Consider the following 15,022-nt stretch of genomic DNA (forward strand, 5'->3'; position numbering starts at 1 on the left):
GTATGTGTGTGTGTGTGTGTGTGCATGTTTGTTTCTCTGTCAGCCAATCTTGTACAAATCACTAATGTCAGAGTGGTGGGTCCTTGTGTGAAGACAGGCCCGTGGATGGGCGTGACAGCTCGCATTGTGGAATCTCTGCTGAACTGCGACAGCGCTCTGGCAGGAGCCTGCATGGAAAACCTTATCTCCGAGGACCCTCACGTCACTGTCACAATGCCACAGAAAACACACACACACTTGACAGGCACAGACAGACACACACACACACGTTTACACACATGCACATGCACATGCACGCACACACACACACACACACACATTTACACACACATTTCTTGCTTTCACATACACACACTGACGCAAAGACAACATATGCACACACACATACACATACACACACACACACACACACACACACACACACACTCACAGACACCCTCTCCACCCACCTTTTGCATTTTGTATGCATGACGCTGGTGAACGTCAGTGCCTTTGTTGCCTTCGTTGCCAGTGCCTTCATTTGTGCATTAGTCGTCCTAGTTGCCTCTGGAGATGAGCAATTCATCACCTCCAGTTATCTGGAAGAGAAGAGAATAATATCAATAATTAATCTCCCTGCGATGGCCCTTACTTGGTTTATTAGACTGTGATCTGGGCCTTATTTGCAATCACTATTAAAGCGCCATTAAAAGCAAGGGGTAGTGTAGTGATACTGAAGTGTGCCTCTATTCATATTCAAAACACATAATACATCTATTTTTAAAGTGTGTATATGTGAATTTACATGTTTCATCAACGATTATGGAAATTGTTACACATAGTGGCCTGTTTGTCTTGGATGCAACAAATAATATGCATTGTAGCCCGGCTGGCTGGTTATTTTTTAATATCGTGTGTGTAATACTGGTAATCATTTCATACCAAACAATTCATATAATCTAGTCACAACAGTTTGTAGATACAGCCAAAATATTATTAATTGAAGTCGTGTATCTGAGTGACAAAACAAACTAAAATGATAGTTTCACCATTCTTCTGGTAACCATCCAGTGCTACACAGGAGAGGACTGGCGATACAGTGAAAGGACTGTGCAGAAAGGATCACTGTTTTACATTCAAATAAGATCAACATCTGTGTGCACCAGGGATCTTTTCCTTTTTAAATGGAAATTGAATCTCACTACAGTCTACGCTACAGCAGTCCCAGAAGAGGTCAAATTGGTGTAGGCACTCCATTACTTGTTAGCATTGTGAGGATAAAGGCCTATGTTTTCTGTCCAATTCTAGTGAGATATTTATTGATTTCCATATTTTACATTCCCTGGTACAATGCGCCAGTCAATGGCTGGAATATGCTTCTGTTGCTGTTTGTGCTTGTCTATTTTACAAGGTCAGGGAAGTGTTCAATTACCAAATCAATCTATGCGGATCCCCGCATACATCTGGGAACTTGGCACAGTGGTGCGATGTTGAGGTGAAATGACTGGGATTGAGTCCCAATGTGTGACTTAGCTGGTTGATAACAGAGCTTTCCGTTCATGGTTTCTTTGCCTCGTCATTTCTTTTCTTTTTCTTGAACATCCCTTTATCCAATTCATACTTATTCTTCTGCACGAGACGCAGAAAGAGAATGGCCTGCTGGGGTCGGAAAACAGTGGCATGTTTGCTTCACATCTAAACCCCCAGCAGAATGATGACAGGAGCACAGAACGTCAACACGTTTACTGTATCATGAATCTTAAACTTTATGCCTGTCTGTCAATCCGTCTTATCTTGCTAATGCAGTGTTGTTTGTGTGTGTGTGTGTGTGTGTGTGTGTGTGTGTGTGTGTGTGCGCGCGCGTGCGTACGTGCGTGCATGCGTGCGTGCATGCGTGCGTGCATGCGTGCGTATGTTGCCCTTTAGCAAGCATGCGTCATCACATTACCTGTTTTTTCAGTGCTAACGTAATAATAGAGGCTATGTTGAAAGCTTATTAGTGGTGTTGTTAAACTGTTACATAATTACAATTACATTTGATTTGTTCAGTCTGTCAGCCTGAATAACTTATAGGAGAAAATGAAACATTCTATTGTGTATGTTCCTATAAGATGCTGAAGACCCCCTCCTGCACATAACTACATGATGGCTGTACTGTGGTATAAACCCTTTAAATGTGATACCAAGAGACAGATGATGTAGAACTTGTTGTTGATCCATCTTCTGAGATATCCACCTCTTGGGAGGGTAGTGGGGCGGCTGGTGGGGGGTGTTGAGTAATCTCCATCATCAGTCACATCAGGCCTGCCAGACAGTCCCGGTGGGCACGTCTCATAGCTTATTCTTTTATCTTGCATCGGAAAACAGAATTGTTCTTGAAAACTCTTTTATTAATAAATTCTGTCTCAGAAGGGGAACGTACTACTGTAACTTACTGACTAAGAACTTGTCTAACTGTTAAACGGTTTCAAATGTTTTCAGATCAATATTTGTTATTGTATGACTTGTATATTAGGTTGGATGGTATTTAGGGTCCTGTTAGGTTTTTGAGAGAAATACTTACGGTATTTCGGCACTGTCTCTGTGTGTAAAGCGCTTTGGGTTGCACTCAGTGCACATTAAATGCGCTATATAAATAAAAGTACCTTACCTTACCTTACCTTACATCACACATAGTTGCACCACTTATGGTGATGAGCTCTGTTTCACATTCAAACTCAGCAGTTGGGAATTGATATGAAAGTTCACTGCTAGCGTTTTCAATATGCATCCCTGAGAGTTAAAGTTCTTAAAGCCATTTTAAAAAATGAGCAGTTCACCTTCCCGTGATCACAGAATTCATAGTTATACCCACATCTTATTATCCCACTACCAATTGATCCCAACAGAAAAATGAAAGTTTGCTTTCAGGACAGGAATGGCTGCCTTAACCTCCTGACTACCAGCAGTTCATTTTTGTCCTCTCTAGAGGACCTTCAATTAAAAGTCCTGAATGTCCTCTGTAGAAAACGATAGGAGTTAGCTCAGTAGCATGCATGGTCTGGGAGATATTCAAGTTTACAGAAGTCCTCTAGAGAGGACAAAACGAACCTCTGGTAGTCAGAGGTAGACCTTAGTGCTCTTTTTTCAGTTTCACATTCAAACTCAGCAGTTCAGCAGTTGGGAATTGATATGAAAGTTCATTGCTAGCGTTATCAATATGTATCCCTGAGGGTTCTGCCGCCTATCCGACTGCTCTGATATAAATAGCATCCTGCTCACCACACAGCCTCTGCGTCAGCACACCCCAACCCCACTGCTTCAGCACCTCTGCTTCTGCCCTTTCCCACCTTTCATCAGCACAACCCTCTTCTCTTCTTCTTCTTCTTCTTCTTCTTCTTCCATTCTATCCCACATCCCACACACCTGGGGGACATACAATTCCTTTGAGTTTAAAGTTCATTCCTTCACAGGCTCCTTCATCATATTCAGTCACATTCTGTGGTGTAGGTCGGGAGCCAAATGTTAAAATAAAAAGGTGTTTTAAGCAAACTGTGGTTGGGTGCAAATGGGCAGTAGATGCTACCAGGGAGAAGCTTGAAATAGCATCTGGTCAAAGCACTCTTGCAAGGCCACATCTGAAGCTCAGTTTTAGTGCAGTTCTCTGTATGTCTTTAAACACATGTGTTCTCTCAGTCTTATAAACATTGTTCCGATTTGACATGACAGAAAGCTATCAGATGTTACTGACGTTGACACGTTGAGTTGCTTTAGGGCCTTTCTCTGTTACGTGAGTGACACCATCCACCAATCAAGCATTCTCACCTCTGGCTATGTCCTTTCTGTGCATCGATCGGCAGGAGATCTTTCCCAAGTCTGCTTTCAACGCAACGATTTGCAAGAATAAAAACCGCACATTCACATGCTCCCAACACTCATTAAAAATTCCATGCACCAGCATTGAAAGTGCATGGGAATTGATCCTGCCATGCCAGTAACCCAAGTTAAAGTCAGGTGCACCAGAGGCCCAAAGGCTATAAATTATGAAGATGTATGCTTTGGTTAGAGGGAAGGACACATTTATTCAACAAGATAGAACATGATGGCAATCGTTGTTTTAACTCTTCCAACTAGCCGCAGAACATGATATAAACTACAAAAATGGTTCATCACATGTTGAGATATGAGGATGTTCTTTCAGAGTGAAATGAAACCCAAATGAGTCACTTCTGAGTGGAAGGAGATTGGAGTGTTGCCTCCCAGCAGGTACACTCTATTCCCAGCTCTCTGTAGCTGTGTGAGAATGAGAGCCTCCACTGTGAGAGTCAGAGCCTGAACTGATAATGACTGAAAAAATCATTATATGACAAGGTGCTATATACCAGCATTCGTTATGACCATGTTTTTTTTTACAAAAGGTGTCAAACGAATGTTCATATAGGCTACAATGTCTTCTTTTTCTATCTTTGTAAACGTGTCATTAAATGGAATAGTAGTCTGAAGCTGAATGACAGAGTAGAGATATGAGAGAGTGAGATGGAGAGAGAGAGAGAGAGCGAGACAGAAAAGAGAACAGGAGAGGTTGATGCATGTCTCTGACTACGTGTTTGATGATAAGGCTGCCTGTTGCAGTGAAGAGCTTTTCGACCTCAGAAGCGACGAGATGACACAGCAACCTACCATGGATGGCTGATACGAGAGCGGCTAGTCCTATGCTGGTGCACGTCTGCAGTATGTTGAGATGTCATTCAGAATCTGTGTTCACAGCCTCAGCTTTCCCCTGCTGAGGTCAAAATTGACTTGGCTTGCCAATGTGGTCATCTGTCTCTCTTTCTCTCTCTGTCATTCACTCACCATATCACTCACTCAATCATTCTCTACAATACGTACGAATTAGCAGGAAGAGCATAATCACAAAATCAAGTACATATTGACTGAATGATAGTTAATAGCATGAGTTTTTTATGGGATCCATCACAGAAAGATTTGATATGTTTGAATGAGGTTTCTATTGTGAAGACTCTGTACAAAGTCTTAACACAGGTTTGCTGTGCATGTGAGACTGTCACTTGAATTTAGACAGCATCAGACATGATTTCACCATTGAGACGAACTGCACACGTCTTTGATCAGTATTGTCACCACTGGATATGTGAGTGAGATCAAGTGTGGTAAATGTCAAGCAGATGTCAAGCAAAGAGCAGACAGGTCAGGCTCACTCTAGAGGAAACGTTTGGTCATGAATGTGAATGTAATACTTTAGCTCAGAAAGACTTTACAGAATGAAATTCGGTGGATAATGGTCTCCAAGGTGCTGAGTGGTCCGTTTATCTGCTGCCTTTTGTTATCTGCACCCTCCGAGCAGAGCCAAGCATCTTTAGTCTCAATTAGAGACTCCTTCTTTACTCCCTCCTCGTGATTTGCTTTAGTGCTAAGCAGACTCAGGGGAGAGTGCACACACTCCTGCAGTTCTCCTCTTAGAAAAAGGCCTCCTTTGTTTGTTTCAACATGGTCATTTTCAACCACAACAAATTACGCCCCCCTCCCCTCTTCTAGTTTGGAAAGTCTGCCACTGAGAAGCCAGAACCAAGGATATTTTTTTGGACCACAAGCAACATGTTTTGCCGCAAATAAGCATTCAGAAGAAAGGGGGAAGATGTCAAACTCGCAGCAGATATTTGTTATTATCAGATGACATGAAGACTGCAACCAAGTATGGCTGTTTGAGATAGCAGATATATCTTTAGTAAGGTTTGCATGTCAGATATTGACTGATGGATAGGGCAGATGAATTGAGAGATGTAAGCATAAAAATCCTAACCTGAAAATCCAAACATTTGCAGGTGACGCTCTGCAGGTGACAGATGAGGAAGCTACAGTAAAAGCAGGATGTGCTCTGAGCTCCATGGCAACTCTGGCATGGTAACCGGATTATGGGGCGGTTAGCATATGCCCTGGTGCACCCCTTCACAGCTTCAGAAGGGAAGAAAGTCACCTTTACCGCTTTTCGACTTGCCATTTGTGCCTAAAATGTAGAATCTCTCAATAGTCTGATGAGTGAAAATGTTCTACTGGTGCGTGCGTGTGTGTGTGTGCACGTGGCACATTATTAACAGATCTGCCCGCAAGTAAAATCAGTTTCTTATCTTTTTATATTGCACCATAGCAGAGGGCAAGTATTGACTTTTCGGATGATGATCTGATTTTTCCCACCCTTCCAAAATGTGCTTCGTCTTCAGATTGCTGTGTAGCCAAATACCTGAGGAGAAGGTCATCATCAGTCTGCCCACGGTCTTGTCAATGCTCCCCTCTCTCTCCATTCTAGCTCACAATATCCTTTATGAAAGCACTCGGAATAGAGCAGAGAATAAGAGCTCTGTGTTAGTGATAGTACCACAGGGACAACCTTTGAAATGGTTGAGTGTGGGTTCTTCTGAAGGACATGTCTTTCAGAGCTACAGAAGAGTTCATATTTCTAGTTTCTTCTCCTCTTCCGTCACTCTTCTATCCTCGAAGGATTCTCTGTCATGGAGAAACCTTTCCATCCAAACTAGTTGTAGGCCTGGTGGAGGCTAAACGGAATTAAACACAGTGTATCCACCTCTGACATTTCAGGCTAGTTTATTCACTTCCTATTAGTTTATGTACCTCTCAAATGAGTTTATTCAGCAATTGCAACTTTTAACTTTAAAAAATCACACTGTATTATCCACATTCACAATTCACAATATACACTCATCAACACTTAAAGAACCATTTCAAACTATTTACTGATATTGATATAAACATTGGGTTAAAGTTCTTAAAGCCTTTTTTAAAAATGAGCAGCTCACCTTCCCGTGATCACAGAATTCATAGTTTACCCACGTCTTATTATACCACTATAGCTGATCCTAACAGAAAAATTTAAATTTGCTTTCAGGAAAGGAATCGAATGACTGCCTTCAGAAGTAGACCTAGTGCTCTTTTACCCTCTAAGGTAGGCCTAATATTTAAGCAATAAGCCCCGAGAAGCCGTGGTAGGCTAATGAGAGTTGACATTACAGTTTTTGCCCGTTGCTTGAACACATTTTGCAAAACTTCGCTCACCATACCAAAACTCTACACACTAGCGAACATAATACAACACTAGGAAATAAACCTTTCACATGTATGCCAAATTGAAACTCTTCTATCAGTACCTAAACTCTGCAATCAAAACCCAACAATCCTTTGTCAAAATGTAACTCTGGTGACAAAATGAAACACACTTGCATCATATGCATACACTTGCAAATCAGGAGGAATACACTAGTCTACTTTATATAAAACATATTTGCTTGAATACATTTAGAAAATCTTCACTCATTGTGCCAAAACTCTACACACAAGGAAACAATGACACAACACTGGGAAATATACCGTTCACATCACCATTTCCAATGGCTTGGGCTTTTTGTAGATGGCTGATTGGTGTTCAGTTTTGCAAGTAAGTGCGTTCAGGTGTGTATTTGAGTGGTTGCAATTACCCGATGTGTTTTGTATTTTGGATACATGTGTTTAACAAATGGTACTATGAGATTTCATTTTTGAACGAAGTGTCTAGGACCAAGTGTGTTGCATAAAGGAGTAAGTGTGTTACAGAATTGCAACTAGAGTGCAAAGCAGCACTTTTGTTTAAGGTATAGGTACATGTGTTTGAGATATGGCAACAAAACTTCAAGTTGTGTTACTTTAGTCTAAGCATGGGTCTATAGTGTTCAAGCAACGGGCAAAAACTGTAATCAAACTCACTTTCTCTCAAACTTTACATGACTTTTGAGGTAGGCTAGCCTTTTGATTTCATTTGTCAAGAAAAAGAGGACAGATCATCTTTGTTAGGGGCCCTAGGGGGTATGCAGGTTTTTGTCGAAAGTAAAAATATGCTTTTGTTTTAAACATTTACCGTTCCAACACTCCATCACAACTTATGTTTAGGCCTACGTGATCTTGTGAAACGCCTTACATAAACTATTTTTTGACTGGCTAACACTCATTAGCTAGACAAATGACTGCAATTTCGTCTTGATGAATGGTCACAATTACAGCATTGTGCAATCAATAGAAACCGTGTAGGCCTACACAGTGTATAGCAAATGTTATGGTTTATTAACCAATATCCAGCATGGGCCAAACTGACAGCAAATGGGGCAAGCACATCGCATAGGCCTATAAGTTTAACAAAGTCATGAGAAGAACTCCTGGTCAAATAAACAAATCTGATCTTACTCTGAAACAACTTAAAGAATCTCTTCCTCACAAGTCAGTCTTACATTCATAGGCTGTTTTACTCAAGAACAGTAGTCACTCACAAGCATTAATAAAGTACCCCATGCTGGCACTGGTAATACAAACATGCCTCCACACGCCCCCATGGAGTTCAATCTTGTGCTTTGGCGGCAGCTACTGTGGCTAGAATGCTAGTTATGCTAGCTATGCTATGCTAAAGTGTAGGCTACATGTGGCTCAATACAATTAATCATTCAGTAGAAGTCTGTAACCAGGGAGACCCATGCTGTAATAAAGGCATACCTTTGCATAACCTCCATCTCTGAGCTCTCCACCTGGGTACTGCACATACTGTAAGTTTGCTCTAAACAACAATTCTAAGAAAACATTTATTTTCAAAACATAAATAGGGTTGTCACCACAGGCCATTCATGAGGTTTTATTTCTTCACAACTAGCTCTGATTCCACCTTAAAGGAATCAAACAAATGTGTTTTTCATGATCGAACGTGACATTTCATTTTGACGTTCACTTACTTCGCATGGAATGGGCCAGACGCACAGATGACTTGATCCTCATTCATCAATGCGCATTATTAGAAAAGGGACCTATAGGTCTTTAGAGTCTCAGCACAGCTGTCAGGCTGAGGATCTCTGGTTAGAGCCATTCCTCAGGAAAGTGCCACCTTCTGGCGTGTCAGGCCGATTAGCTTGAGCTATGATACGGAGCAAATGCCAGCTCCCCCATTTTCAGCCTTTTCCCCTCTGCTTAGACCCCCACTTCCTATAGGCTATTAATTCCCTCTGGTTACCCCCCGAACACACACACGCACGCACGCAGGCACGCACGCAGGCACGCACGCACGCACGCACGCACGCACGCACGCACGCACACACACACACACACACACACACACACACACACACTCTCTCTCTCTCTCTCTCACACACACACACACACACACACACACACACACACACACACACACACACCCTCCTTCCTCCCCCTCTCATCCTGGACCATGTCCAATCTTAAGCCCTCTTGCCAATTACCCGTGTGGACTGTGGAGTGAGCGAGAGCAGGTAAGGTCACAGTAACCAGAGGTTTCCTGCTCAACCCGCTCAAGGTGATTGATACCCCGCACAGCCTTTGCCTTGCTGCTGACGCCACTGGGGTTCAAGATACAATAGGCTTACATCCGTCAGATCGGTGCCGTGAGCCACGCTCACGCTGGTTTTACAATGATGTGCAGGTGTGTGTGTGTGTGTGTGTGTGTGTGTGTGTGTGTGTGTGAAAGAAAGAAAGAAATAGCACTGAAACTGGCAGGTTGATGACGTCAGAGAAGGTAATTGGTGAGATACTTCCACGTGTGTATAGGGAGTCTTGAGCTGGCGGCCAAAAGATGTGTTTTTCTGCATCTGACTACTCTCTTGTGTTGATCTTCCGTGGCATACGACCGCATCTTCCTCCTTTTTTCTTTTAAATAGGGTGATCAGAGCCCCTTTATCGTTATTCTCATGGCTAACTGAATGCCTTTGGTTTATCTCTTGCTGAATGGATTGGAACTTGTGATATGGGGGATAGGAGGAATGTCATAACTTCACCCTCAGGTGCATGGAAAGTGTAGCTGTAAACCGATTGAGTGTTGAAGTTGTCATTGTCCAAAGATAATTATAAACCATAGTAACAGTGTACAGATGATAATTGTTTCCCATTTTTCCTGCCTTGACGTGTACTGTAGTAAACGTGAAAAACACACAAGTGAACCCCAAAATCATGCTGAAACTCACGCACACACACGCGCGCACACACGCACACACACACACACACACACACACACACACACACACACACACACACAGACATACAGTACACACACACACACGCACATACACACTCACTCATACATATCACAAATCATTGAATTACAGTTTAATTTCTGTCAGCCTGCCCTGACACAGCTCATTACATCAATTAGCAGAGGCTGGCAGCTGTGTGCAAAACACGCCGTGAATGTGGTTACCTATTTGTGATTAATGGGTACAGCCGTCACTAATAGGTTTTCCAGCAAATAATACCGAGAAGTGGCCAAACCTTGTTCAGGTACAGGGAGTTGTCAGCTGTTACTTTGTGTGCAACTTTACTATTATTTTTTAATGAATACAAAAATGTACTGAGTAGTAGCTTATTTGTGGAGGGATATGTACAAACACCTTTGCAATGTTTTCCACACGTTTTCCGCAAATGTCAACTTTTCCACAGACACCCTTGAGATGACAGCGTTTTAAAACCCACAAATGTAGAGGCATGATGTAATGATCTACCAGGAACAGGTATATTTCTGCGACTCGTGAAAGGCCACCCAACTCATCTGAAAATGATTGGGTCCACAAATAGCCTCTCATATTCGCCCGCTGACAGTCTGCATTAGCCACTAATTGGAACGGCAAACATGTTTATTATTTAACGCGATGAATGAACATAAACAGTTACTGGAAATGTCCTCCATAACAAACAGGATGTGAATATATGCAGTGACATGCCAGGTTAATGTGATGAATATCATTACTGAATAATATGCTTTGCCATTACAGTAAACAAAGAATGGTATTCAAATGTTGTTGGTATAGATGGACCTTTGTGTGAATTAGATACTTGATTATGCAGTCTCAACTGCATGTGCTTCAGCTCAACTAAACGAGCGGAATATGCTTGTCTTAAGTAAGAAGTATCTGTATTGTTATGAACCCTTTTGTAATGTTCTTAAATAAAACAAAGTTCATGCATGAATTATTTTTTCACTGAGGTAGATTTTTCTTTTTTTAGGAAGCTTTTTCTTACCCCCAAAATTAGATATTTTTATTACAGTTTTTGCCCGTTGCTTGAACACATTTTGCAAAACTTCGCTCACTGTGCCAAAACTCACACACAAGTGAATATAACACAACACTAGGAAATAAACCTTTCACATCTATGGCAAATTTAAACTCTTCTATTAGTACCTAAACTCTACTATCAAAACCCAACAATCCTTTGTCAAAATGTAACTCTGGTGACAAAATGAAACACACTTGCATCATATGCATACACTTGCAAATCAGGAGGAATACACTAGTCTACTTTATATAAAACATATTTGCTTGAATACATTTAGCAAAACTTCACTCATTGTGCCAAAACTCTACACACAAGTAGACATGACACAACACTGGGAAATATACCATTCACATCACCATTTCCAATGGCTAAACTGAGGGCTTTTTGTAGATGGCTAATTGGTGTTCAGTTTTGGAAGTAAGTGCGTTCAGGTGTGTATTTGAGAGGTTGCAATTACCCGATGTGTTTTGTATTTTGGATACATGTGTTTAACAAATGGTACTATGAGATTTCATTTCTGAACGAAGTGTCTTATGTATGACATAGAGAGTAGTATGCAGGACCAAGTGTGTTGCATAAAGGAGTAAGTGTGTTGCAGAATTGCAACTAGAGTGCAAAGCAGCATGTGTTTGAGATATGGCAACAAAACTTCAAGTTGTGTTACTTTAGTTTAAGCATGGGTCTATAGTGTTCAAGCAACGGGCAAAAACTGTAATTATTTTGATGGAAATACACAACTGTCTACTGTTAGTGGACACCGTGCATCAACGGGTATAAAATGCAGTGCATGCCGCACACTACAGAAAAAGCCCATTTCTTTTCCACTGCAGTGTGAAGCACAAGGGAGTCCAACAGGCTCGGCTGAATCATTTTGAAGATACAAAGTCATAATCGTGTGGTGAGAACTGTGGTCGCTCTCAGTCGGAGGATTACTGTAACTGGCTTGCCTGTTGGCCCCTTGGAAAGTTTCCCAGAATGTGGCTTACCGCTGCACACCTTTAACTAACCTGCATGTTACTGGATTTCACGATTTCATATATACCCTCCTCCATCCCCATCCCCAAGGACAGGATATACAGTATAGCCTACCCACCAAACAGCGCAGCTCTCCAGTTCTCTGTGAGATGCTCAGCACACAGAGCAGGGGGATGTAGAAAGGAGCTCTGTCAGCATTTAGCACATAGTACCTTTGAATTATGTTGAAGTACTGTACATGCAGCATTACAAAGGCAAACAACATTGTATTTCTTTCCATGATGTGTGTGTAGTGCGAGAGAGATAGAGGGAGAGAGAGTTTGACTGGGTGTTCTTGTATGTCTTTGTATGTCTTTGGAGGTGTATGTGTGTGTGTGTGTGTGTGTGTGTGTGTGTGTGTGTATGTGTCTTACACAGCTGAAAATGTGCGCAGCCCATGATCACGAATGCCTCTACAGCGGCTCCTCTGTCGCCATAGACCCTTTGCTCCCCATTCCATCCTGCTGACAACAGCAGATTCGGATCCCTCCACAAACCTAAGTCCTCCACCCCCCTTCCTCTCCCTCTCCCTCTCCTTCACTGCCACTGTCTCCGTGGCCTTACTAAGAGAAATGTGTTGTCCGCTGATAAATAATTAGTGTTATGCATGACTCCCCAGGGGTAAAACAATCACCCTACACACCTCCCTAGAGCAGCCGGCCGCCAAAGAGGGATAGACCCGCGGCAGTGACACCCTCATTTGCACACAAACCACGTTACGTGGGAGGAGGTGCAGCACGCTGCAATATCTGAATGTTTATACCAAAGATCGTATAGTTACTAAGATGAATCATAAAGGGGTTTTTCAATGGAACAAAATAGCAGCACTTCCTGCCTCCTAAAGGGGCGTGTTCAGTGACGAAATAATCGGTTTAGAAAGGTGTAGAATTATTTCTCCCATATAAATACCTCCGTTTGCCTCCTAAATGGGAGTGGCAGTTGCGTCACAATGAAACCAGAATTTACCCTCATATGAATCGTCTCGCTTTATAAACCGTCTCTGTTTATACTGTGATGTTATACGGCGACGTATCACAGGTTGGCGTGAATGATACATGAGTTTCGCATCTCCAGGATTATGCTCCCTATATGAAGTACCTCTGCAAGGTCACCGGTATGGGGGAAGGAATAATGACCATGCCGGTCCACACATCACGTTGACTGAGTAAACTACAGCAATGAGTCAGTCAATATCAGTTGTGGTTCTTTGCAAACTAATCAGGTTTATCAGCGGAATTACCATCTCAGTAGAGAGGTTTTTTCCAGCTGCTTGCTCCCAAAGATAGAGAACATGTGGAACTGCAAAGTGTATTTACCTTGAGAGACAGAGGTGATAGAGGCAATCTGGGCATGAGGTGGTGCAAGGAAAGGTTCAGTGCAAGGAAGCCCGGAAGAGGAGGATGAAAAGGAGGGAAGTAAACAAGGGAAGAAAGTGAGAAAAAAGGTATGTTCAGAGAGAAAGAGAAAGTGTGGAAAAAACACTGGCAGCTGCAGAAGACCGAGACCGAGCCAGAGGGAGAAGCAGGAGTAAAGGCGGCCGCAAGACATCTTGGGAAGGCAGAGACCAAAAGGAAGGAGGGAGCGAGGGAGGGAAAGAGAGAGAGGAAATAAAAAAGAAAAGTATGAAAAGATAAGTGAGCACAGGCATGGTGGGCAGTGCAGAGGCAGGTCTCAGAGGCGGTAATAGCTCCTATTGACACAGGAGGCAGCGGCTGCCTGCCAAATCCTAGTGCAAACATGGTGTTAATTAACACACCTGCTTCTCATTATCAAGGCTTTTCTCGTCCTGTACCTAAAGAGGAGAGAGCAGACAGGAGAAGCCGAGGAGAGGAGGACGGTACAGGACTGATGGACAACTTCTGGAAAGCAAAGAAGGGGTCTGTGACAGCTGAGAATGGAAATGCACACACACGCACACACATGTACACACACACACACACACACACACACACATATACACACACACACACACACACACACACACACTACATCTACACACTACATCTACACAGACACACACACACACACACATATATAAGTACCTCTACATCTGCATGCACACATGCACACACACAGAAAACTCATTTGAATACTCTCACATACCCATACATTTATACCCCTCCACCCCCCCCCCATACTACCTCACCTATCTTCCCCTCAACACCATACACACACACACACGACCCAGCCAACTACGCTTTGTCAACTGCAACACTGTATACAACAAGGTCTGCCCTCACACCCACAGAAAAGCTACTTGCGATGTGCCACCTTCACTGACAGGTTCACTGGACTCTCTCTCTCCAATTGGCACCCAATACAGCAGAAAGGGCAGTTCACCACTTCCCATCGACAGAGGCTGCATTCTGGTCACACAGGCTGCTGCGGTCACTGCCTTCATTACACGGCTAAATGTCAGTCCCATCCCAAAGACTTGGAAAAGGTTAGGATGCAGTCCTCTGTCCTGTACTGTACGTGTGGACATGAGGCCACAGGTCCCGCCTATACGGCAAATCTCCTGCAGACAAAATCATTTTTAATATTCAATACTCAGAGATTATTGCACCACATTTATGGATAGGTTTAAATACAATGTTGCACACAATCAATGTTATGATGTCAGGTATTGCAGTCTTGGGAGCAGAGATTGGTTAGTTTTATTGGATTAAACACACAAATTATGGTATGGAAAATGGGCTACAGGCTTTATTGGCAAGCTCCAACACGCTGACAAAGTGACGATTTTATGGTTTAATCCTTTATGGATCACACAAATGGTCTGCTAATGTGGGACCGAGACAGAAATCAATCTCTACAGTGACATTTTTATCGAAGTATTAAAATCTTATCTGGGCCCACCCTTACTGCATAGCAGGATGCATCAACTTGTATGTATATACGCTTGCTAATATGAGCCTTGATGAGC

Source organism: Sardina pilchardus, chromosome 24 (genome assembly GCF_963854185.1).
Source record: "Sardina pilchardus chromosome 24, fSarPil1.1, whole genome shotgun sequence".
NCBI classification, from domain to species: Eukaryota; Metazoa; Chordata; class Actinopteri; order Clupeiformes; family Clupeidae; genus Sardina; species Sardina pilchardus.